The sequence below is a fragment of the Neomonachus schauinslandi genome, chromosome 1 (genome assembly GCF_002201575.2).
Source record: "Neomonachus schauinslandi chromosome 1, ASM220157v2, whole genome shotgun sequence".
Lineage (NCBI taxonomy): Eukaryota > Metazoa > Chordata > Mammalia > Carnivora > Phocidae > Neomonachus > Neomonachus schauinslandi.
Window position 1 is genome coordinate 49,470,152 of NC_058403.1, and position 24,266 is coordinate 49,494,417.

A 24,266-nucleotide genomic window follows, 5' to 3' on the forward strand; every position below is an offset into this window, starting at 1 on the left:
AGAAAGAAAGAAAGAAAGAAAGAAAGAAAGAAAGAAAGAAAGAAAGAGTCACAACCCCACAAACTTTAGTCATACTCTTTTTAAAATAATTCTCTTGAATTATTTAAAAAATTAAGTCTCTTAAGTTACTATTTAAAAAAATAAGACTTTACTCAAGAGAATGCCTCCATCCAATAAATACAAATGGAATGTTTTTCTTTGTTGCATCATTTTGATCATTTTGAAAGTTTTTAAGTATAGGAATTGAGTAAGCATGCCTTGAATCTATCATATTTTATTGGAAGTTGCTTAAGACATTTTATTGTCTTTTCAAAACAAAAATGCCAGAAATCAACATTTTCAAATATGTAATCAGCATGGGTAATAAAAACTTTGATTATTCTTTTGGATATTATACCTTAATGATCTATTATTTTTTTAGAAGGACATAAATGATTGACTCTAGAACTACATCATTGCCCTGAGTTAAGAAATTACTCTAAAAGTATTTATATAAAAATTAGATTGGAGCTTATTCTATGATCAGAGTGAATAAATCTACATTACTATATTATAATGTGTATATATGTGTGTGTGTGTGTGTGTCTGTGTGTGTATGGCAATTTACTTGTATCCTTGGCCTTGTGAGCAAGACATATGAAAAGTTCGTCTTAGCATAATGGTCTTGAGTATATACAATTTTTATAGTAATTTTATTATCCCAGCATAATGGTCTTGAGTATATATTATTTTTATAATAATTTTATTTTCCAGGATTCTTCAGAGAAATAAAATCAATAGGATGTGTATGTATGTGTATGTGTACAGAAAGGAAAGAAGGAAGGAAAGAAGGAAGGAAGGAAGGAAGGAAGGAAGGAAGGAAAGAAGGAAGGAAGGAAGGAATTTATTATTGTAAGGGATTGGCTCATGATTCTGGAGGGTGGCGAGTTCAAAATCTGCAGAGTAGATACCCAGAAAGGCTGATGCTGTAGTTTTAGTCCAAAGGCCAGCAGACTGGAGACCCAGGACAGCCAGTGCTCCAGTTTGAATCTGAAGGGCATCTGCTGTAGTACCAGGGAGAATCAATGTTGCAGATGAAGTCCAAAGGCAGTGTGCTAGAGAAATTCTTTCTTGCTTGGGGAAGGCCAGTCTTTTTGTTCTATTCAAGGACTCAACTGATTGGATGAGCCCTGGCCACATTATGGAGGGCAATCTGCTTTACTTAAATCCATCAATTTAAGTGTTAATCTCATCTAAAATTACTCTCACAAAAACACCCAAAATAATATTTGACTAAATATCTGGGCACCCCATGGCCCAGCCAAATGGACCCATAAAATTAACCATCATAATTATCTTAGAGATTAGAATGAACTGTCCATTGATGAGAACCCTAAAAATCAGTATTTACTGGTTGTGCTCAATCATAAATCAGTAAGAGAACATAAGAAATAATAAAATTCCTTTATTTCCAAAACATTGTGTTTTTTAAAAAAAATAAAAACCTAAATGGGTAAGTAGAAAAAGTAAAGTCTATATATAGACATCAGCCAATTTACAAATGGTCCTACTAAAAATTGACAATTGAAGTCTGCCCATGTGGGAGTAAAATCTATTCTATAAAGAGATAACAATTTATATATAAATATCTTCAAATAGACATCCCTTTAAAAAATTAAACAACTGCATTTATTGTTCAAGATCAATGTCTTCTTTATTAAACTTATTGTGTTTGAACTTACTATTCAATTTTAAAACGTGTTTAAAAAATAAAATTATGTTTTTTAAAGCCCTGGAGGAACTTTTTCCTTTATCTCAGAAAAACCCAGCTGCTGGGGTGCCTGGGTGGCTCAGTTGGTTAAGCATCTGACCCTTGATTTTAGCTCAGGTCATGATCTCAGGGTTATGAGATGGAGCCCTGTATGGGCTCCATGCTCACCAGGGAGTCTACTTGAGATTCTCTCCCTCCTCTCCCGCTATCCTTCCCCCAACTAGTGCATGCTTTCTCTCTTTCTCTCTCTCAAATAAATAAATAAATCTTTTTTAAAAAAGGGGAAAAAAAAAAAAGAAAATCCCAGCTGCTAACTTTTGGGCAATCTATTCAATTTACAAATGAATTAGTTTCTAAATCTGGTTTTTAACATCATGAGATACTGGTAAGGAACAGAGAGCAATATTAACACACCATGATTTTCATTTCTTTTTACCAATTAATGGCTGATTAATATATAATTGATTGTATAAATTGAGTTGTCAAATTGGCACCTAAGCCATCTGAAAAAGTGACAATCTATTTCTAGGCTTTGGCAATGGAAGTATTTGGAGAAGGTCACCCAAAATATCTTTTATTTCGCTCTTCTGAGGTTTATTTATTTTTTTATTATTTCATTGGGATATTCAGAGAATGAGATGTTAATAAAATACTATGTTTCTTGTCAACTTTTATATAGTGCTTACTATATAGTTCTGAACACTTGTCTCAGTACTTTTTTTATTAAGCATGTTTGTCTCAGTAATTTTTATATAACACTTTTAATCTTCACAGTAAATCTATGATTTGTATATTCACATGTCCACTTTTTTTTCCCAAAGATTTTATTTATTTATTTGAGACAGAGAGAATGAGAGGGAGGAGGGTCAGAGGGAGAAGCAGACTCCCCGCCAAGCAGGGAGCCTGATGCGGGACTCGATCCCAGGACTCCAGGATCATGACCTGAGCCGAAGGCAGTCGCTTAACCAACTGAGCCACCCAGGAGCCCTCACATGTCCACTTTAAAGACTAGGTAAATGAGTCACAGAAAGTGAATTCCTTCCCCAAGTTCATTGTGGTAGCGAGCAATAGAGGCATGATTCTGTAATTTGACTGCTGAGCCTGGTTTTTAACCCCTCTACTTCAGTACTTCTGTGTCACAACATACCCATGCAGCATTATTGCTAACAGTTCATAGTATATATGAGTTTGTTTAGTATGGCATTAGATAAAAAGATACAAAAATAAAGATGCCTATATGTCAAAAAAGATAAATGCTTATGCATATATAGCAAGGAAACATAAAATAGTACTCCAGAAAGAAACTGTCATATCCATAATGAGATTGGTAAATTTTAAAAAGTATAACAACATCAAGTGATAGCAAGGATGGGATAAAATCACATTTATACATGTTTAATGGGGATTTAAAATACTGCAAATCCTATAAAAAATTGGTCTTTCTATTAAAATTAGATATGCATATAACCTCTGTGCATTCCTTTGCTGGAATTATTTTCAATTTTCTCCATCAAATTTCCAATGTAATACATTTCAGGGAGAACAGTTTTTGTCTTCTGGGAGGCTGCCAGAAATAGTCCTTTACAAAGTGGTAATTTCTGGAAGACAGGTCATGGTTTGCCTCCCTAGCAGGTACAGGAAAACTGCTAGCAGCTTTGTTATTTCCTGATGTTGTTTGGACATTTGAGTTACATGGTGGCAGAGAAGCTTCTGGACCCTGATATCAGGAGATTTTCTCTAACTCTAGCACATTCTACTTAACACTGAAAAAATGCTGGCTTTCTAAACTCTGTTCACGTTCTTTTGAAAATGTCTTCCTTTAACTTTACACATGAGACAGCCTGTGTAGTACATCAAAAAACAGCATGTTCTGCAGAAAAGGGGTGATTTAAAATAAATGCTTGACAGAGAATACCTGATAATTCCAAGCAATGTGCTCATTAATGAAACCACTTTATAGAATACTTAAAAAGTAAATTTTGCATGGGAAGTTTCAAGCATTTTCCAGTAACCCTACAGATGTTTATGGTATTAATGTGAACAAAGTGACAAAATTTCAATAAAGAATGAAGGGGATGGGCTTTTACACATAACAAAGTGGGAAACAAATATTTCACTTACTGAATTTTATTTTTAATCTACAACAGAAAAACTGTGGTGACTCTGGAGTAGAATGACAGAGCACAGAACTTGGAATCAGAAGATAAACTTTCAGTTTCTGCTTTTATGGCTTGGGCATTTCTGAGCTGAAACCATAAAAAGGTGGCAAATTCTCAGTGCAGTCCCTTATTGTGCATATATAAGCCAAAGTCATTTGAAAATTAGAAGTATATTTAGTTACAAAAGAATTATTGGCCAAGTGAGAACATGATTTATATTATGGAGGGGTGTTTCCTTTTGATTCAACATTTCGTATCTTTTGGTTTTCTGGGTATAGATTAGTAGTAGGTCAGAGCATAGGTATTCTATAATTCATGAACATTTGAAAGTTTGCAAAAATGGGTATAGCATAGAATTGACTTAATTATGGCAGGTGGTGTACATAATTCAGAAGTTCAATCTTTCATTACTTACTTTGAAATACAAAAAATTATATGATGGAATGATGGATGGTAGAGAGAAGGATGGATGTGTGATAAAGTAAGCATGTTGATATGTAGGTAGTGGGTATGTGGGTGATCATTATATCATTATTTCAACCTTGCTGTATACTTAAAATTTTTCATAACAAAATGTTGGGGGGGGAAAGGAGTAAGTGGCTCTTATGAGGGTTGAAATTGTCTTTGTTCTGACTGAAATCCTGAAAGAGAACTTGCCAACCGAGAATGGCCAAAGAGCAGGCTGCTGACATGGGGTGAACTTCCTTTCAGAGAGTAGGAAAAAAATAATAAAAATGAATGAATGTCTTTTATGTTTCTGATTGCTTGTTAAAGATCACAGGCATTATAAACCCTCCTTAGATGTGTACTGGGGTATAGAAATTTTAAAAAGTGTAAGTTTATAGGCAGGCCTTATAAACTTAAAATAATGTGGAGGAATTATTTGATGTAGAATTTTTGACTCCATTTAAAGCTTTGCAATTAATTAATTAGTCAATTAACCCACATTCCATCTATTTAAAGATTCTTTGACTATTTAAAAGATGTATATATTTTATGTTGTCAATTACTGCCCTCTAAATCATCTTACAATGGTCATTTTAACTATACCATATAATTATACTGGAAGGCTCAACTTACATTTTGCTTAAAATCATAAGTACAGTTACTTATCCCAAAATAAATAATGGATAAATATCTAAATCATCATAATAAACTAAATAAACAAAATAGTCTAAATAAATAAAAGAAAGGAGAAGAAAAGGAAAGGAAAAAAGGAAAAAGGGAGGGAGAGAAAGAAGAGGGTAGGAAGAGAAATATGAGATTCTCCTTAGAATAAATGAAATGGCAAACCTGTGATATTTAGATGGCTGGACAATTTAACAATTTCATTTTGGGTTTGTTTCATTTGAACTTACATTCATTTTAAGGCTCAAACTCTGTACTGAGGATCTTTATATTTTCTTACCTCCTCCCCCCACAAATTTCCCCTCAAAATATTTTTCAAAAATTGATTTTTGTATATCAGGCAAAATGTACATATTCTATAGTGATGGGTTAAGGGACTTGGCCCTTAGGTGATTCTTCTCTATCTCAGGTAGTTCTTAAACATTGACTATGACACGATTTCTTTTTGTCAATTTGCATCCCAGCTTTTGAAGTATCCATGACTGTAGTTTCTGTTCTCTTGGCACACTCAGGGCTTGGCCCATCCCCTGCCTTCTAACCCACCTCTGTTAAGGTTGACTAGGCCTACCTTCTTTATAACAGTGCAGATTCTCTGAAACCCATGAGGCATGTGCCTCATCCCTTCCCTGGCTTCAGCAGTTGCCCTTATAGTTGACCTTAACAGGTGCATACATTTTCAATTCTCAATCGCCTTTTACATATGTCTATGTTATCATTCCATGTCAGGAAGAGATCTAATTGCCTATAAAATGCACTCCATTCTGCATGAAACACTGTGACATTGTTTCTTCCAGAATCCAAAAGGAGAAAACCACATGCCCATCTGCTTTTAGCTCTCCTCTCTACCTGAGGTTTCCATCTTCTCAGTAATTTCCACCTTTTATTTTTGAACCAACGCTCAGAAATGGAAAGTGATGAAAGTCTGGTTTTCTAATAGATATAGTTTACTTTGTTTGTTTTGTTTTTAATCATCCAAAGCCCTCTCTACACCTTTCACCAGCATGAGTCTTTTTTTTTTTTCCTTTCCTTTTGTTTCTAAGCAGAATCCACATACCTTCTCCATGGAGTAATGGAGTATCAAGGTCTTCTTTTAAGGGTGGGAAGACTGCAAAGAATGAAAAATCAATGAAGGAAATATATCCAGCAATTTCATAAAAAATATTAACACTACTATTAAATTATTTATCCTATATGTAATGATTTATAAAATTAAAAACAATTTATAGAGGACAAAACTATTACCAATCTTATCTATTTTCTTCATATTTATATCAAAAGAGTATAGAATACAAAGCATAAGTCAATTTAGATTATCAATAAATACATTCAAAAATCAAAAATAGTAATTCAAAATTCAAGAACTCAATATATTATTTCTACGGTGCTGAAAAACAGGTCAAATCTATGAATTCTAGTATATGATTCTGAACATTGCTTTCTTATCAATGAACATGCTATACTTTCCATTCAAACATCAATTTACTAAAGTTGCTTATGTACCTGCTCTCAGATTCAACAATTCCATTCCTAGAGATAGACCCATGGAAAATGGGTACATGGGTTGATAAAAAGATAATATAATATGATTTCACTCATATGTGGAACTTAAGAAACAAAACAACAAGTAAAAGAGAGAAAGAGAAACAAAGAAACAGACTCTGAACTATAGAGAACAGACTGATGATTACCAGAGTGGGGGCGATTGAGGGGATGGGTGAAATAGGTGATGGGGATTAAAGAGCACACTTATCATGATGAGCTGAGATGCTGAATCGCTATATTGTATACCTGAAACTAATATAACACTGTATGTTAACTATACTGGAATTAAAATTAAAAAACTAATTAAATATAAAAAATATGTACAAATATTTTCTTATTACCTCATTCCCGATGGCCAAAAACTGGAAGTAAACCAAATGCAAACGAGTTTTAAAAATGTAGCACATGCCATTGATTAATCCCACTGATATTATGTTTAGAGAAATGAAAAATGCACATGCTGTGTAATTCCATGTGTAGGAAGTTAAAAAAAACTATAAAGTTAATTAATATGTGGTCATAGGAGACAGAAAATGTATTATTTCTGATATGCCAAGGAAGGTCACTAACAAACCTTTCAGGTGTGGTAGGTGTGTTCCATATCTTGATAGATAGTAGTTACATGAGTATCTACATATGTAAAATACTTCAAAGTAAATACTTACGGATTTTGTATTTTACACACTTCATCATATTAATGTTACATCCCTCCCCTCCGAAAAAGAAAAAAAATATATAAGTAATAGGCTTTAAACTGATGTGTTTTTTTCTGGAGGAAAGGTAAGTTACAAGATTTCATAAAATATTAATTTTTCCCTAAAAGGTTATTCATAGCATAATCATATTAGTATCTGGATTTGTTACTATCCTTCTCTTTCTCTTTAGATGTTATTAATGCCAAGAAGACTGTCATGTGAAACTGACTAACTCAGAGTGTTTAGATAAATTCTTAACCTCATAGTACTTAATAGGAGAGCATAGGGAAATTTCAGGGTCTTTGGGGTTAATGGACGTGCATTCAAGCCACCCAGTCTGGTATTTTTATTATAGCAGCCAAAGGAATTAAAACAACTGCTCTTTTCATGTTCTAGTTGTATGAACTTGAGCACCTCTTTTAACCTTTCTAGAGTATCCTTTAGTTTTCTTCTCTGTAAAACTAAATACTTTTAACACCTATTGCACAGGGTTGTTTGAGTTAAAAGGAATAAAAGATTAAGTGATTAAATAATAGATAAGTGCGTAAGAGAGCAAATGATAAAATGCATCACCTACCATGTAGTCAGTCCTATATCTGTTAAGTCTCACCCCTGCATATTTTCAGACAGAAGTGGAGTGGTGAGAATAAAGGTGGAAGTGGAAAGATAAATAAGACTCAGCCTCTGCTCTTTGTCCATTTACAATCAGTCATAGTGAAACTAGGACACACATACCTATAATTAGAGATATAGTAAAATAGTTATATAAGGAGTGATACAAAGCAGTAGGGGGATTAAGCCTAGAAGAGCTTCTTTCCTTTGGGGTTCAGGAAAGAGCATCTGAGGGACAAATATATTTGAGGCAGTCTTTCAAAGATAATTGATGTTTACACAGGTAAATTATGTAAATGCTATATATGTAGGAATACATAACACCTCTAGGAACCATAGATTTAGTTCAAATTTAGCATAAATATTTAACATGTATAGTAAATAGCAGATGTAGCAATAGAAAGTAAGGTGGAATACATAGGGTAACAGGCATGTTGTAAAATAACAGAAGTTCCATATTATGTCAATTAAAAAATACATATTTTGTATATGAAATAACACAAATATTATCATTTCCCCTCCTTCACTACAGAATTTATATTGAGGATGTTATTTATAAATACAGTAAAATACTAATAGCAGTAATGAGAATGCATGTAGAAAGATGCAAAACTATTATTATTTTTTTAATTCTTAAGAATATAAGCAATTGGCCCTCTTGGAGATGCAAGAAAACACCTGTCTTTCTAAGACAGATTTCTTCATTTCTTTATCTAGATCAATAAGTAGTCTCCGGATAGAATCTAGTGAGAATAAGAGTTAACTCTTCTGCTATAGCCTGAATATTTGTATCCTCCCAAAATTCATTATGTTGAAACTTAATCCCTAGTGAGATGATATCTGGAGGGGGCCTTGGGAAAATCATTTGGTCACGAGGGTAGACCCCTCACAAATGGGATTAGTGCCTTTATGAAAGAGACCACAGAGAGCTCCCTTATCCCTTCTGCCACCATGTGACACACACCATGAGGACAGAAGATAGCTGTCTATCAGTTAGGAAGTGGACCCTCACCAAACACCAAATCTGCTGGAGCCTTGATCTTGGACTTTCCAGCCTCCAGAATGTAAGAAATAAATGTTTGTTATTTAAGCCACCCAGTCTGGTATTTTTGTTATAGCAGCCCAAAGGAACTAAAACAACTGCTAAAATGGGGAGAGACTTACTGCCTGGACATTCCTTTAGACCTAGGTGAATACGATTCCCAAATTTCTAGGGAGATCCTATTTAGCAAGGAGACAGTGGAGCCAAAGACCTCAAGGCTCATTTATTGGGACAGATAGGACTATGATTTCCTCTGAAGTCTCTAAGATAATAATAACACCAGCTTAGCCCTGTAGCTGAGAACTGTTATCTTTACTCTCTGTGATCTGCCTTTTTCCCTCTTGCCTTGGTCTCTACCCTCCTATCATTCTTCCTTCTCTTCCACCCTCCTCTTCCCACCCTTTCTCTGCACACACACACACACACAAACACATGCACACATATTTTGGCATTCTGGTGGTAAAACCGCCATTTGCTATTTCCTCAACATATCTAAAAATATAGTTTAGCATCAAAAGTTAAATTTAACTTACTTCTTTAAAGTCAACATTCTGCCTATTGAAAAATTATCATTGCTTTCCTCCAAGTTAGAAATATTCTCTTAAAATAATGGCTTATTGCAGAAATACTATAGATACCCAACATTAGAAATACAAATAGTGCTGCAATTCACCTGCTTGTGAACAATCCTGATGAGCATTTGTCAGGCTGATCTAAAGGCAATTATAGCAATTCATTCTCTTTCTTACAGAAATACTGAAAAGATATTGCAGAACACCTTGAAAATGAGTGATCTGAAATGCCTTACTAACATGGAAACATGTTAATACTAAGAAAAAGTAGCCTGGTGATGGGTATTAAAGAGGGCATGTATTGAATGGAGTACTGGATGTTATACACAAACAATGAATCATGGAACACTACATCAAAAACTAATGATGTAATGTATAGTGATTAACATAACAGAACAATAAAAAAATAAAATTCTTAACTCTCAAAAAAAAACTAATGATGTAATGTATGGTGATTAACATAACATAATAAAAAAAGCAGAAAAAAAAAAGAAGCATGAATATTTGACAATAATGATAACAGTGTTTTTGTTATTTCTGCATGTTACCTTTATCTAGGCTGTAGGTGATCTAAGTTTTGTGAGCCTTGAAGCCTATTAAATCATGGAACCCTCTACAAGAATATAAAGTTATAAACACAAAATTAGGTACAGGGCCAGTACAAGTGAAAGATCTTGAAGCTTAAATTTTGTTAGGTTCAGGGCAAATTCATCCCAGCACATCATCTAAAGTGTGTGCAACTTATTTATGAGTACATACAAAACTATGCTTAGGTTATCTTAGATTTCCTCTGATAAAACATTTTTGAGGAAGCCTGTAAAATAATAATATATTCCACGTTTTTGATAGAGGTCATATGATCACTAGGAATTTGAATCTAATATTTTTAAGGTGAAATGATGGTTTATTCAATGTGTATCCTAAACTTACACACATCCGTGTTCTTACCTTTAATTTCGTTTTAAGAAATGCCTATTCTACATATTACAAGAAGTAATATATTTCCTTTTCATTTATTATTCTTAGTTGTATATGACCTCAACTCATTATCATTTTTTGTTGAAAACTGTCTTATATTTTGTTTCTCTCTTTTAACACATAGCACATTCTATTTATTTGCCCAATTTGTTGACATATGAATTCTTGACCTTCTATAACAACAAGATCCCTAGGATGATTTTCTGGCTTCACTACATGAGTCTGGGAGTAAAACAAAAACAAAAACAAAAAACAACTTACTTCTAGTGGTTTTAGAATTTTGTGTGTTTGCTTCTCCATCTCTTCTACACTCAAGAATGTCTTCAGTTTTTGCCTGAACATTATATCAAATCAACCCCAGGCAAAAGCTTTTTCTGAATTGAAAATGAATTGAGTTCTTCTGTTTGTATTTCAGTGCTTCATTCAAAATTGCTCTGAAGAAAGGATTTAGCCAGCTTCCTTAGCCTTTTATCCTCTTATTGACAGGTTTTGTTTTGTTTTGTTTTCCTCTCAGTTATCCCAAACATTATTCAAAAGATACGCAAAAAGTTCTCACAGTTGGAAACACAGGTAGTTCCTCATTTACAAGCTACCAAAGAACCCTGATGAGCTCATTATCATGACTACTATTAAATTCAGACTGAAATAAAAATAACTATTTAAACAAAAATAATCAATGGCGTTCATAAAAATATCCATCTTGAGACTGAATTGATGGTCTCCACATTATTTGTGCTATTGTAAATTTATATATATTTACAAATACATAAAAGTAGAGGCATGAAAATCTTGGTAAGAACTCAGACCTTAGTATATATCAGTCAAATCTGCTAGTATAAAATATTTGGCAAAATTGGGTCTATTTACTTTTAATAATGAAAAATGACATTTAAAAACTTATTTTAAGATAGATGTGGTACTTTGTATTTAAAAAATCCTGAACAATATCACTACCTGTGCAAAAACAGCAACATTTAATAAAGGTTAAACAGCTTTCTTTGGCAAATGGCAAATTGCATTGATCTCATTTCAATTTAATTTAATGTAATTCAATGAGTATAATTAAGCATTATTTATTTCACTGCATTGCATGATGGAAAATCCCTATAACACAGATTCTCTATCATCAAGAAGACTGTATAATTTAAGGACATAACTTATATAAATAAAAAATAAAATAGGTTTTTGAAGAATACAGAAGCTTGAAAAGTATACATTTTTTTAATTATTTGCTATATATGTGTAAGAACAATGCAAGCCAAAAACTAGAATGGTTGCTCAAAAACACCAATATGACAAGACTTCTAAATATCTGTGTTAAATACTAAAGTCATATCTAGAACTAAAACAGATTTTGGATTCATGCACATAGCTCACTAACTTTATTATTTTATTTTATTATAATTGGTACATACTGACATATAACTGCATAAGTTTAAAGTATACAATGTATTGATTTGATAATCTTACATATTGCAATATGATTACCATTGTAGCTTTAGCTAAAACCTCCATCATGTCATTTAATTATTTCTTTTTTTGTGGTGAGGATATTTAAGATCTAGTCTCAGCAACTTTGAAGTATAAAATACAGTATTGTTAACTATAATCACAACGCTGTGCATTAGATTCCCAGAACTTATTCATCTTCTGAGAATTTGTGCCCATTGATCAACTTCTTAATTCTCCCATTCCCAAGCCCCCATTCCACTGTTTCTATAAGTGCAGTTTTTTTTAGATTACCCATATAAATGATATACACTATTTGCCTTTCTCTGAAAGAATTGCCTCATTTAGCATAATGCCCTTAAAGTCCATCCATATTTTTACAAATGGCAAGATTTCCTTCTTTCTCATGGCTAATATTTCATTGTGTATGTCTATATATATTACATCTTCTTTATCTATTCATCTTATATAGACAGCATATAGTTGGGTCTTTTTTTTTTTAATCCATCCACCTATTTTATACTTTTTGATTAGAGAAATCAAGCCATTTATATTTAGAGTAATTATACTAATGCGATCTTATTCATTGCTTTACGACTGTTTTGTACTTCCAGTGTTCTTTTCTCTTTTGTTGCCTAACTCTGTGGGTTAGTAATTTTCCTTGCTGGTATTTTATGATTCCTTTCTCTTAATTATTTGTGAATCTACTACAAGTTGGTGCTTTGTGGTTATCATAAGGTTTATATAAAACATCTTGTAGATATAACAGTCTATTTTATGCTGATAGCAATTTAACTTCAATCTTATACAAAAACTACCCCTTTCTCTTTCCCTATATGTTTTTAATGTCACAATTTACCTCTTTTTTATATTGTGTTTTCATTGACAAACTATAGCAGGTATAGTTATTTTTACTACTCTTTTCTTTTGGGGTGCCTGGGTGGCTCAGTCAGTTAAGCGGTCAACTGTTGCGTTCTGCTCAGGTCATGATCTCAGGGTTGTGATTTCGAGCCTCCAGTCTCCAGTCCAGCACAGAGCTCAGTGGGGAGAATGCTTGAGATTCTTTCTCTCTGCTACCGCCCCGCCCCCACCACCTCTGCCACTCACGCATGCATGCTCTCTCTCTCAAATAAATATATCTTTTAAAAAAACATATTCTTTTCTTTATCTTTTGATCTCTGTAGTATAGTGAAGAGATTAACCCATCATCATATTAGAGAATAGTTTCCTAAATAAAAATATACCTTTAACTTGACCAGTATGTTTTATAGTTTCACATGTTTTCAGGTTACTAATTAATGCCTTTTCATTTCAGCTTAAAGAACTCTTTTCTGCATTTCTTCTAAGATAGGTCTAGTGGTGACAGACTCTCTCAGTTTTTGTTTGTCTGGGAAAGTCTTTATTTTTCCTTTATTTCTGAAGGATAACTATGCCACATAGAGTATTCTTGGCTGGCAATTTTTTCATTCAGGACTTTGAATATATCATCATCCCACTCTTTCCTGGCCTCAAAGGTTTCTCCTGAGAAATCTGCTGATAGCCCACTAAGGGCTCTTCTTTCCCCCCCCCCTTTCTGCTTTTAGAATTCTCTGTATTTGATTTTTGACAGTTGCATTATAATTTGTCTTGGAGAAGATCATTTTGGATTTAAATAATAAGATCATAATAGCTTCATGAACTTGGATGTCCAAGCCTGTCCCCAGGTTTAGAAATTTATGTCATTTGAGGACACAGCAAGAAGGCGACCACATGTAAGCCAGGACCAGAGCCCTCACCAGAAGCCAAACCTTACTAGTCCTTCTTTTTAGATTTCCAGCCTCAAGAACTGTGAGAACAGTAAGTATCTCCTATGTCACCTGTTCATGATATTTTGTTATGGTGGCCAAAGCTGAGTAACACAGAGCACCACAAATAATAATTTTACTCCTACATGCATTATGTTCAAATTGTAAAGAAACCCATGTTGATCACATTGTATAAAACCTATTAATGTGACAGAAAAATCCTTCACTGGTAATATTTAACAATGACTTCCAAAAAAGATATCATTATGCCATAACTGCATTATATGATGTTATATATTGTATATTCAGTATAGGATAAAATAAATTCATTTAGTTTTATTTATTTATTTATTTACTATTTAAGCTTATTTTTACTCTAAACTCTTGATTATTTTTCTTTCTTTTTTTTTTTGAAATAGGTAATTTCTCAAACCAAAGAGAATATATGAGATATTGAGGAGAGTGAGTACAAATGGTTCATGTTGTTACACAAGATTAAGCTAGACAACAGCCCAGTTTAATGTCACACTCCTACAATTTCATTCACTGAAGATATGGAACTGATTATTAGTTTGTGTATAGAAAAAAAATAGACTTAATTTTAGATTTTTGGCTGTGATAGAGTTATAATAGATTATCTAAGGACTAAAGAAAATTGCCTCAAGAAACAATAAAAACCTACACCGAAATTTGCTCAAATCAGAATCATACTCACATGTCCTTCAGAAATTCTGAAAATAATAATATTAACTCAAACCACTGTTCTCATGCTTTCATCTCTATCTCAACTTGAAATTTTGTACCAACATTTTTAGAATTAATAAAATAAAAAAAAAAGAAAAGCTATCAAATTTAACCATGCATCTTGAAAACTAGCTACTGTATTATTTAGGGTATTTTGTATCTCTGAAGATTGATTTTTTTGGAGTAAGTTGAGAAACATGCATGTAAAACATGAGTTTTGATCAATTTAAACTATTACTGACTTATTTTTGTCCCTAGTTATATGTGTGCAAAGGACAAGCAGAACTCTCACGCCAGAGAAATGTCTTTTGCAGCCAAGACAAATTCACAGAGCAACACTTCTTCCCAACTCAGGTTTTACCAGTCCAGGGAAGCTGAGCCAATACCAGTCATATTCTATCATCCAGTACAGAGATTGCAATAGAGCTAGAAGCCTCACCCATGATTAGATAAGTTTGGGAGAAATTTTATTATCCACTACCCTGCATGAAATGGCAGAGAAGGCAGAGCAAGAATCCTGGCAAGTTGTACCATGTTTTCTGAAAGCAATCTGCTAGCTCAGAGAAAAATATATGCCTCTGGGTTGAACCCTCTGCTTTTTTGCTCTTCTCTCCCTAGCTACGATTTCACAAATTTAGGTCAACTTCCAGTGCAAGGCATATTAAGCAAGTTTCAGAATATTGTGTTTATTTTTTAAATCCTACAGACAGTGTCAAATTATTAATTAAATTTACTTTGCCTTTTTTTAAAGAAAACTATATATTTTTCTTTCACGAACATTATACAACCAAAGATATCCAAATGCACAAAGCAAAATATAAAATCTAGTTTTGTTCCAACAAGGTAAACAGTTTATCAGCTTTTTTTGGAGAATTTTTCTTAAAATTACATATAATCATTGTAAATGAGATGGGAACAGGAATGTCATATGTTAAGGGTACTTGAGGAGTCTGAACATTGGGTCCCTAGACAATGGCAGTGACCAAATACCTACTTTTCTTCTAGGAAGGAGAAGAAATGCATGTTATTAGTACACAGTCCAAGAAAAAGAGACCAACTCAAGAGAAAATATTATTATAAAAAAATAGTGGTCTTCTTTCTTTCTTTTTGGTGTTCATTTTTTTTTTTTATTCTTCTCTGGTACTCAACAGAAACATAGATGATAGATGATAGATAGATAGATACATAGATAGATAGATAATAGATTGATATAGAGCTAGATATAGAGCTAGATAGAAATAGATATACATCACACACTAATGAGCTAGGAAAGAGATACATTAGTTCTCATAAGAGTGCTTCCATTTAATATAGAAGAGAAGACAGTATTTGACAGAATGACAATAAAAATAACAGTAGAATTTCAGAACTTATGAATGGTGATAGATTTGGATGGCAGATTTTCAGGCTCTGTCATGGTCATGTCTTTCCATGCTGACTGCTGTGTATGTTGCCTCAGCTTAAGAGCATCTCATAACTCGGTGAAGAAATGTGGCATGATTTTCTAACAAATTAGCCAGCAGCCTTTGGTCCGAAGTACTTGGGCATATCACACAGTGCTTTGTGATATTTGACTGCTGAGAATAACTACAACATGGTCAAGACTAAGAAGAAATCACTTGGAATAGTGAATTCTGCTTTAGCACATGGCTTAGAAAATCTTTCATCCTATAAGCCGTTCCTGCGCCCTAGGTGTCTTGGTCACCATTCTCACTGGAAAATGTATTTATAATGAAGTCAACAAAGCACTGTTGCAACTGAATGTCAGGTGGAGCTTAGCCCCTTTCTTTAGCATGAGCTGTATCATGCCACAATTGTGAAAATGCAAGATTTGCCTGTTCTGCCCTCCTCTTTTCATAATCATATTTGTTATCTCCTCTTCAGCCCAAACTACTTGTAAACCATCTTGCCACCCCAAAGAAACTGTCAGATAATAAGGATTAATAAACTAATTGGAGCTGAAGTGTCAGTCTTTCAAAATGGTTAATCATATTAATTTTGGATACTGGTTAATACCTTAACTGAAAGAAAGACATCTTATATGCGTCATTACATATCTTTTTCCAAAAGCATATTTAGGCAAGAAGAACTTCGTACCACTTAAGTCAGTGTTTTCCAACTCCAGTGTGCATTGGGGCTTTATCACTTAGAGGGCCTTATAAAACCCTGACCATGAGACTCCTCCAGAAACTCTAGTTTGGCACAGATGGGGTAGGGCCTGGGAATCTGTGTTCATGAAGCACAGCCAGGGTTGGAAACAGCTGATTCAATCACAGCCTTGAGCAGCAGCAGCCTGTTCCATGTGAACTGAAGATTCGTGTGGCTGATTGCATTTATTCACTACAACGCAATTTGATACGAATTTTCTATACTGAATATTTTGGTAAATTAAGGAGATTCTGCAAGTTGAATTAATCATAGGTGAGATGAAGCAGTAGACGATAAGTTCATATCAATGATGCTACATGTCTCATCAGTGATGCAACCCTCTATCAAAGTCCAAGGATTCTCTTTTAAAAATTCATTGTCATGTATTATCACAGAAAAGTTGGTTCCCCTCTACAGCTTAATAAAAGCTTTTTTAAAAAAAAAATAATTTTAACATGAAAATATCAATTCTCAGATGTGATTTTAGTAGGAAAACATATTGGTAAAAATGTCTGTGAATTAAACCACCTTTTGAATTGTACTTTGATTATATTCATTAGACATATATTGTCAAATACTACAACCTATTTGAGTGCTATTCAGTTCACAGAAAAGTCGCACACATATCCACTGGAGATTAATAGGTATTTAAAATCTGTCCCTTCCTCCACACTCCACCTTAATTCAGTTTTATGAAAATCCTGGTTAATGTGGCCACAGCAAGTTTACATAGATGTGTTTATTCTTTTTTTTTTTTAAGATTTTATTTATTTATTTGAGAGAGAGAATGAGAGAGAGAGCACATGAGAGGGGGGAGGGTCAGAGGGAGAAGCAGACTCCCTGCTGAGCAGGGAGCCCTATGCGGGACTCGATCCAGGGACTCCAGGATCATGACCTGAGCCGAAGGCAGTCGCCCAACCAACTGAGCCACCCAGGCGCCCTAGATGTGTTTATTCTAATCAATGTGCCACCCCCCCAAAAAAAGAGAAAAGTCACACTCCAAGTTACAGATGGCATCCTGACTTGTAGGCAAATGCAGCAGTTTAGGAAACGTTTTATTTAACATTCAGTGTACCTGCTCCTACAAAATCCAAGCAATATTTTGTTTGTTTTAATTTTGCTTCATAGTTGAGTATCATTGTATTATTATTTAAGGGTTCGGTTTGCTCTCACTGCTCATCTGTATCATGCTCAACTATTTTCTGCAACTAGAGAAATCTCAAACCAGGTGTTTAAAAACACTGCTATTTTCCATTTGGCTCACAAAAGGAGAACAATACAAACAGCCATTTCCCTGAGCTTTGGATCTGTACCAGTTGGAAAGTGCTATAACAGAAGCAATCACTCAGAGAGAAAGTAACATGTATTCCCTCTTCTGGGAAAGGTACAGGGCACTTGAAAAATGATTGGTTTGTGGGACTAGCATTTATGAAAAGGGAATAATCAGAATCCAGCTGTGATGAGAATTGGGAATAAGGAACAGGTGGATATATATATGTATACATATATATATATATATATGAATGCATATGTAATATTAAATTAGAATAGAGTATACATTGTATATTATATAGCCATATTAATATTATATATAATGATGAAATAATATTAAATATTAAAATATGTATATTTAGATGACCCCGTTTTCAGGAGATCATTATGTCTTTTATCCTTTTTATATCAGACAACAGAAGACAGCCCAAACTCGTAGGTCATCCTTTATTCCCTGTACCCAATCTCTGTATTAGTCTGCAAATACCTCTTCTGTCTCCTTACGTCACCCCTTCTCAGCTCCTGAAATGTTTTCTTTTTGTTTTCTGATATTCATCCTCAAACTGCTTTCTGATTATACCCATAACTTTGTCCCTCTAACAGAAATTTGCCCTTCCTTGAAGGCACTTGTGCTCCCTGCAGCTCTCTCAAATTCTGGTAGTTTTGTATTTTATTTTATTTTGTTTTGTTTTATTTTATTTTATTTATTTTGCAACTTTCTTACAACTGAGTCTGGAAGTAAGTTACTTTACTCCTTTTCCATGTTTAGTCCTCATCAATTGTTAAAACTGTTCTTGTCAAGTATACCTATGCTTCCATGTTTTTAAATCCGACTATTATTCTTCATGTTTATGATTAGTCTTCATCTTTACTGACTCAAAGGTGATATTCAACCCAGTTGATGATTCTCTTCTTTGAAGCACTTTCTTCACATTGCATCCAGAATACCACTATTGATGTTCCTACTATATCACTAGTTAATCCTTACCAGTATCTTCTGATGTTCTCTTCTGTTCTTTATGGCATCTGTTAGCATTCCATGGGATCTTAGTTATCCTTGGCCTCTTTCTCCAATCCTACATTTAATTAATCAGAAAATCCTTTTGGCAGGTGTTGGTGAAAATGTGGAGAAAGGAGAACCCTTTTGTACTGTTGTTGGGAATACAAACTGGTGCAGCCACTCTGGAGAACAGTTCGGAGGTTCCTCAAAAATTTGAAAATAGAACTACCCCACCACCCAACAATTGCACTAATAGGTGTTTATCCAAAGGATACAAAAATACTGATTCAAAGGGACACATGCACCTCAATGTTTACAGCAGCATTATCAACATTAGCCAAACTATGGAGAGAGCCCCAATGTCCATCAACTGATGAATAGATAAAGTTGTGGTATACATATACAATGGAATATTACTCAGCCATTAAAAAAATCTTGCCATTTGCAAGGATGTGGATGGAGGTTGAGTGTATTATACTAAGTGAAATGTCAGTCAGAGAAAGACAAACACCATATGATCTCACTCATATGCTTAAGAAAGCAGATGAACATATGGGAAGTGGGGAGAAAAGGAGAGAGGGAAACAAATCATAAGAGACTCTTAACTATAGAGAACAAACTGAGGGGAGGTGGGTGGGGGGATGGGTTAGATGGGGATGGGTATTAAGGAGGGTACTTGTTATGGTGAGCACTGGGTGTTGTATGTAAGTGATGAATCACTGAGTCCTATGGCAGAAACCAATATTGCACTGTCTGTTAACTAAGAAAATTTAAATTTAAAAATAAAAAAGAAAGTCCTATTGGCTCTACCTTCACTTTCTCCTAAATATGACCGTTAGTGCTACTTCCCTATTACCAGTTTCTCCCACCTGGATTAGTACAATAGGCACATAACTAATTTATTTGCTTCTAATTGTGTCTTGATCATTTAGGGGTTGATTTAAGAGAGAAAGCAAAGTATCTGCTTATAAAACCTTAGGAGACAAAGTCTATGTGACCACCTTAGTTTTGCTATCATACAAAAATGCAGAACTGCTGCTGCCCAGGGTCAGAAGACAGGAAGAAACAATAGATAACTTTAAAACTTCTCTGCAACTTCTCTGGTGAAATACTAGGGAATGTCAGAATGCTAAACTTTGCATCTGGGAAGGCCATGTATCTGCTCATAATTGTCAACAGAGGAAGAGGAAAAATATCTCTACCTCTTTTCACTTTCTGACAATAAATTACAAGGTCATTCTACTTACACAGTGAATTTCTAGCCATCATACCTCATTTTCTCTATTGGTTTTTATTCTACAGTTCTAATATTTAGTAGGAGAGACTACTCCTTTCAAAATATAGGAAGTTGCTATCCTTATAACATACAAAATGTCTGGTATTTGGAAAGAGAAAATAATAAAACTTGGTATATTTTCCTGTATATAATTGTCTACCCTTAAAAAAAAAGAAATACATAAACATTTACACACTATGCTTTCTTGAAAAGTAAAAATTAAATTATATTAAACACTCTACTATAAAGATCTTTTTAAATTAATAATAAATCATAGGTATGTCTCTGATACATCTTATAAAGATCTAACTCACTTTTTTTTTTTTAAGATTTTATTTATTTGTTTGACAGAGAAAGAAATAGCGAGAGAGGGAACACAAGCAGGGGGAGTGGGAGAGGGAGAAGCAGGCTTCCCATGGAGCAGGGAGCCTGATGTGGGACTCGATCCCAGGACCCTGGGATCATGACATGAACCAAAGGCAGATGTTTAATGACTGAGCCACCCAGGCGCCCCTCTAACTCACTTTTTAAAACCTCCTATGCTGTCCTCTATTATGAATGCATCATATATTATTTAATCATTCCTCCATTACAGAATATTCATTTTTTTCCAGATATTTTCACCTTTGAAAAATTCTGTTATACACTTACATAAATCGATGGGTAGGTAAATGAGTAGACAGGTATACAGATGAGATAAAATAGACAGAAATTGATATAATTTCTTAGCTTCTTATACATAACAGCTTCTACATATTTGAACTTATGTGAAATTCATAGATTTTAACATTCCTGTTTCCATTGCAATCGTTTGAGTATGATTAACATTTTCCCATTCTGTCATACAATTATTGTTTATTGTGCGACCATCAATGACATTTTTACCCCAATTTTTCTTTCTTTCTTTCTTTCTTTCTTTCTTTCTTTCTTTCTTTCTTTTTTCTTTCTTTCTTTCTTTCTTTCTTTTCTTTCTTCTTTTTAATTTATTTATTTTAAGAGAGGGAGGCAGGGGCAGAGGGAAAGAATCTTAAGCAAACTGCACTGAGTGTGAAGCCCAATGTGGGGAGTGATCTCATGGTCCTGAGATCTCGACCTGAGCGGAACCCAGGAGTGTGATGCTTACCAACTTTATTTCTAATAAACAAAGTACTTTAAGGAAATCATCTTCATATGAAAAAAATCTTCCAACGAAAGCTAATTTACAATCCCTCTCTCCTGAAAATGTTAGTCATTTTAACAAACTGAAATGCCTAGTTTCCATTACAGACATCAGCACATGTAACCAAATTATAAGTGGATACTCAGCTAGCAGCGTCCCTAAGTAATGTAGTTTCAAAAAAGCAAAAATCAGCAAAGAAAACTTAGTTCAAACTCATTTTAATCTCTAAACCATTTCTTGAGGACAAGGAAGTCAGGGTGAAAACAATTTTAATGCACAGAAAGTATCTTTAAAAAAACTTTTCTCAAAATCTCACCCACTCTTAATTTTCCCTACATGGTGAAGTTTCCCCTCAGGTTTCAACAGCCTTATAAGAGATTCATTATCCAGTTCATATAGATCTCTTTCATTCCACATCACTTTTCCTGGACTGCCTAAATAATTTCCACCCTATTCTGAAGCAAATGCTCTTTGTTGTTTCTTTTCCTTACTGTTCTTATTCAGTGGCACAAAATACCTAAGAATGAGTTGAGGAGAAAAGCAAATGCTAAGAAACACTCACATATTACTAATTTTTTGTCCCAATCATGCTGATTATTAGATGTTCCACTTTAAAATAGTTTCTCCTTCCTTTGTAGATCTTCCTATGGTGGTTAACTTATTAGGAGGGTGATTACCTTGGAAGTGATTTGGTTACTCTCTTCTATTCAAATAATTTATATCTAAGCACTGTTGGGTTGCATAGAATCACTGAATCTTTTTTATAATTTAAAGAAACATAAACAAATATTTCCATAACCTAATATTATGTATTAGGTAGCATAATACAATATAGCATAATATAAATATTCCTATAACCTAATGCTATATATACCATAAGCTATTAGGGCAGAATGCTCATCAGATATTTATAAATGTGAGAAGAATTGGCACATTAATTAATTAGTACTTCTACTTTATGTTTCTCTTGTAAAAGATAATTTTTTAAATAAATCTTATTTATTTATAGATACAGTTATGAAAATGTTGTTCTAGACAGAAGGCCTATTAAAAAGGTTAAATGTTTTCTTTCACAAATAGACAATAACAACTAATCAATCTGAAGTCATCTGCTCCAGTAAATAGACTAATTATTGACATTAGTTTGAAACTAATTAATAACGATGGACTAATAAATTAACATTTTGAAAATAATCACTATAAACATAGTCTTATACAATCGTGACATAGCTGTTCTTATCATTATTAGATATAAAAATTTTACCTGATAATTACCTTGTCATATTCTGCATTTAACATATATCACTAACACTTTGTAAAAAAATAAATCTAAAAAAATCCCCCCCCCAAAAAACCCCACAAACATGAGTGGTTGGGCCAATTATAATCTTACATGTGGTTTCAAAATGTTTCAAACTCAGACAATGGAATCTAACAGAGCTGATACAATATATTCTTTAGAGTGTATGTTCAAAAATAATTACATAATAAGATAAAACCAGATTTTATTCATTTCATTAGTTCCTAAAGAATTTAGTTGGAAATTAATTGTTCAATTAATTAATATTGATTCTGAACTTGTTTGATAAATGAGACAATCTTACAAAAGTATGAATAGTGGATGAAATAAAAGATCATTATAAGTCAGGATTGATGAAGGTAATCCTGAGAAATCCAATAGCTTTCTGCTCTTAAGTAATTCACTTTATTCTAAATGGAACTTTGGTCTTTATGAGTGAATTACTGAAGGAGAATACAGTCAATAATCCAAGGTCTTAGAAAATACACTTCTACAAATACTTATTGAGTATCTGTCTTCGAGGCTCTCTGCTAGGCACATCACAATCTTTTGACAGAGTGCTGGCTGGGTAAAGGGCATCCCAACTTGACAATCTTTTTAAATTGTTACTATGAAGTCCAGAAAGCCCACATATCATAACTCACACATCACACATAGGCACATCCAAACTTTTTCATACAAATGATGAGGAATCAAATCTATAAATACTAAAGAGAATGTCTGTGTATTTGCGGTATTTTCTTAATTTCTGTTGTTTTAGTTTCCTAGTGTAGGGGAGTAAAATGTCTTCCTCGAACTTCTTCGGGTCCCTGGCAAACCCTGAAAATTAAACTTACAAAGACAGATTGTCAGGAGAAAAAGATACAAATTTATTTTATATAAATTTTATGTGACACAGGAGCTCTCATAAGGAAATGAAGATCCAAAGAAACAGTTAAACTTAAGTATTTTTATACGAGGTTTGATGAAGAGTGGCCAGTGATGTAGAAATATGATGGGGCAAAATATGATGTAGGTATAATCAACTGTTGGGAAACTTAGCAAGGCCTCTTTGTCTGGATTCTTCCCAGAATCTTGTCTTCCGAGACAAAAATGTTCCTCTCCTCAGTGTATAGGGAGGACACTTCCCACATGAGGGTCTTATGATCTGCTTCAGGGGGGAAGGGTTAGGGGAAAATCAGGGTGATCTTCCTGCTTCTGCTATTTTCTCAAACTTCTTCATCTTAAAATATTCAACATGCTAAGGTGCCATATTTTGGGATAACACGTCCTAAATCCCATCACTAAGGTACTGAATGTGATTTCCCCCAAGGTAACCTAATTTATCTTGTGGCATTTGGTTGTTTTCCACAAGAGATTCAACTATAAGCAGCCATTTATTCCATAATATAATTTAGTAAAACATTGGAGGTGATATGTGGTTGATGTGGCCATTGTGGTTAAGTGGTATTAAGAAGCAGCGTGAATAAAATGCAACCACTAAACCTTCATTGTGGAGTTTGGGAAGATAGTTCATCTTTGGGTTTTATGCCACCTGCCAGTACTGACTTTATTCATTGTAGCTTTTGCTATCCATTAAAGCATCATTAAAATAAATTCTATGAAAAAGCACTCTCATCTTTGCCTCTGATTACAAAGACTGAAGACTGTATATCA